General features: G+C 38.3%; 1 protein-coding gene across 1 annotated transcript in view; it reads left to right on the forward strand.

Annotated features, from left to right (window-relative positions):
- LOC106868740 (uncharacterized) overlaps window positions 1-4,099 on the forward strand; it is a 61,736-nt gene that overhangs the window by 38,647 nt on the left and 18,990 nt on the right. The window lies entirely within an intron of this gene.

The following is a 4,099-nucleotide window of genomic DNA, read 5'->3' on the forward strand; positions in this document are numbered from 1 at the left end:
GTTGAAAAGTTTTGTGTGATAGGCTTTTACGATGTCACTCAGAAAAAGGGCTACCTGCAACATAGAAAGGCTGAAACGTTAGAAGCTGCAATCATTGAAAATGTGGAGCCAGGAACTACGATTTTCACGGATATGTGGCCCATTCTGGTCACCTATAAAACGTAGACTGAAATATAAAAGTGGATCATGTGGTAACATGAAACGGTCACATATTGATGAGCCAATGTACCGTGATTATTACGATATGAAGTGTGGGAACACATGTATTCATTTGCACGCGCGCACTTTTCGTAGGATCGACCACTCACGACTAGCTAGCGCGACTGCGCGTTCGGGTCCGCTCTGCTTGAGTAGTACCCATTACCGTATAGTGCGTTTGTTTTAAATTACTTGAAAATATGAAAAGACAACATTAAATAGAAAAAAAAAAATTAATGGCCCACTAAACTCAAACCTTCTCCCCCTCAGATGCATACAGTTCTCAAACTTTAAACACATAAACACACTATACGATCATGTAATCAGTATAGGGAGGAGATACGCCAGTGGAGGTGCGCTTCACAACGGAGGAGGAAGCAAAAAGCACTCTACAGAGGCAATAAGGACAGAGGAATGGGTGCTCTTGCCTTCGTACTGCGGCAAACGTGTGGCCAAGGTGCGAGTGAGTAAGGTGCCATCCGAACTGAAACTTTAAATACATAAACACACTATACGATCATGTAATCAGTATGCGTGCGCGCAACGACCAGATGTTGTTGCGTAGGAAAATGTTTTTTTTTTTTAAATGAAATTTTATATAAATACCCTTCAAACAGCATGCATTATGGTTATAAAGAAATTTGTGGGTAAATTTTTTTTTCGAAGGTGTAGGGAGAGGACTCTGAAAAATTCACAAGATCCAAGGTTTTCGCCCATAACTTTGAGGAAAATAAATATCTTTTAATGAAGTTGTATATGAATACCTTTCAAGCGACATGCATTATGCATACCTTTTGTGTGGTAAACCCTTTATTTTTGTTCAGAAGAAAAAAATCAGTAGAGGACCCCAAAAAATGCGTTTTTGAAGGTGAGGTGCAAAACTGCAATTTAGCCCTCTAAAACGTAGGAATCTGAAAAAATATTTTCAAAAAAATGCCATTTGAAAGGTATTTATATAAAATTTCATTTTAAAAAACCCCATGTTCCTCAAAGTTATGAAGGAAAAACTCAGATCTTGAGAATTTTCTGACTACCCTATTGCTTTCCGCACATTTTGTTTTCATATTCGTTTTCCTACACATTTTTTACACCCGTTGCACTAGTTTTTTTTTTTTTTTTTCGTTTCCAGGTAATATTCTAAACATTAACCAAAGATACCCATTATGAGGGAAAAAATCAGATCGTGTGAATTATCCCAAAATCCTCTCCCCACCCCTTCAAAAAACTTTTTCCCCACAAATTTCTTTATAATGGTAATCTGTGCCATTTCTATAAAATTTCAAATATATATATCCATTTGCCTGAAAGTTGTGAGGGAAAAATTGGATCGTGTTCATTTATGCAAATTTTTTATTATTTATTCGTCTTCTACACATTTTTTTACACCTATAAGATTGAATTTTAGGGGGTTTTTTGGGTGACTGGGAGTTAAAATAAACATTAATCCATAGGTTAAAGTAAACATTAACTATATATGTATAGGCCGGTTTATGGGATTACCTTAAGTTTCCCATCCATAAAGGGTTTAGCTTTATGGCATATTATCAGATTCCAAAACCTATTGGATCAAGATGTCTTAAAAATATGGAGAACAAAATACCTCACTACTCAAAGGTTACAATGGTGATTTCTCCCTTGGCTATCAACTTCTGGCTCTGCCACAATCTTATGGGCTCTAAAAGGCTTGCAGGATTCTCCTAAGATGTAAACATGGCCTGAAAATCTCCATTCTGGAGTTAGGAAATCCTTTAGAATTATCGCCTGTTCAGCTATGCATAATTTGCAATATTTTGTCCCATTGATGTAGGGGTCTGGGTACTTGAGGATTTTCCATGAGATCAAGTATGGAATTCCATTGTCTCTCAGTTGCCAGTCATGTTATGTATCTCGTTTCTGGAACTCCGGTGGGCATATGTATCAACCAGTTTTGCTGTTGTTGCTGTCACTGTTATCGTTGTTGGAGCTAGGACTGCTGGTGTTGGCGTTGCTGGAGGTGGTGGCGGTAGTAATGGTATCAATGGTATTGCCACTACCAGTGATGGTGAAGGTGCTGTTGTCATTATTGTGGTTCATGCATACATATGAGGGGGATACCCATAAGAAACCAGAATTTTGCAATATTATTTTACTCACTTAGTTTTACATGTTTACACTTTTATCACTGTCAAAGTATTCTCCACTTGAAGCAGTGCATCAGTCCAGATGCATTTTTCCACTATCCAAGACAGTCCTGGAACTTTTGCGAAGTGATGCCTTTTAATGCTTCTGTTGTTTTCTCCTTCACCTCTTCAAAACGTTTTCCTTTAAAAACTTTTTATCGTTTGGGAGAACAGAAAAAGTTGCAGGGAGCAAGATCGGGCTAATAAAGAGGCTGGGTAAGCAAGGTCATGCCAGTTTTGGCAAAAAACTGTTTCACATTCAAAGCGGTGTGCACAAGGTGCATTGTAATGATGAAACCACCACTCTTCACTTTGCCACAGGTCAGGGCATTTTATTCTCATCACGTCTTGCAAACTCTTCAGAACTGCCAAGTAGAATATCTGGTTAACAGTTTGGTCAGGAGGAACAAATTCTGTAGACAATTCCTTTCACATCAATGAAACAAATCAGCATCATCTTGACATTGGACCTTCATTTGATGTACTTTTCATGGTTGTGGTGACATTGAATGTTTCCATTGACTTGATTGCTGCTTCATTTCTGGGTTGTAGCCATAGCACCAGCTTTCATCACCAGTGATGACCTTCAGAAAAAGATTCAGATCAACTTCCAACTGTCTTTTCAGTTCATGACATGTATTCAGTCGTGACTACTTTTGATCTCCCATGCGCAAGCGAGAGACAAATTTTATTGCAACTCTTTTTATTTGCAGTTACTTGCTCAAAATTCGTTGGCAGGAGCTCCAGGACACACCAGTCATATCAACAAGTTCATCAATTGTTCAATGACAGTGCCCCAAGACCAGTTCATGAATTTTCGTGATGTTTTCATTCATTTCGGAGGTCAATGGTCACCCCGAACAAGATTGGTCTTCAGATGACAAGTGACCATTCCCAAAGCATGAAAACCACTCGTAAACTTGTGTTTTGCTCATGGCAATGGTCTTGTAAGCAGTTTGGAGCATGACAACTGTTTTGACTGCCATTTCCCCAGCAGAAAATAGAATTTCCTTTGTTTCAGCCATCACAAAAATTGACAAAATTATCTTTTACATATCTTTTTTAAATCACATGCATACGTACACACTGTCAAACACATACACACTCATTCTATATTGTAAATCCATAGTTATGCTCCAGTTATACTGTTTTTTACATAGAGTGGTGTACAAGACAATTACCTATTTTCCTTCATTGTAGTAAATTTGACATAGTTGCTTCCAGTAGCCATTATAAATTCATTATTGATAGGTTTAAACTTGCTACTTTCATCATAGTTATTTCTGGCTACCTAAAATAGCTATGATGAAAATAGCATTAATTTTCCAGGTTATTCAATTTCTCTCAACTGATCAATGGACCAATTGAGTAAACCTATCAATAACGAACCTATAACAACTGGAAACAACTGTAAGTCAAATTTACTACAATAAAGGAAAATATATATATATATTGAAAAAGTGCCACACCCTAGCAGTTGAGGGAGCCTGTGGAAGAGGTAGGCCCAGGAAGACCGGGGATGAAGTGGTGAGGCACGACCTTCGAACATTGGGCCTCACTGAAGCGATGACTTCTGACCGAGACCTTTGGAAATATGCGGTGCGTGAGAAGACCCGGCAAGCCAAGTGAGACCTAAATCTAAGGCCTCAGCCAGTCCACTTATGTGTACCTTCCTTCATTGGACACTAAACTCCACTTGCAAAGACCTGTTGAGGCAAGTGAAATCGAAATCGAGTTAAATT

Source organism: Octopus bimaculoides, chromosome 20 (assembly GCF_001194135.2).
Source record: "Octopus bimaculoides isolate UCB-OBI-ISO-001 chromosome 20, ASM119413v2, whole genome shotgun sequence".
Taxonomy (NCBI): Eukaryota; Metazoa; Mollusca; class Cephalopoda; order Octopoda; family Octopodidae; genus Octopus; species Octopus bimaculoides.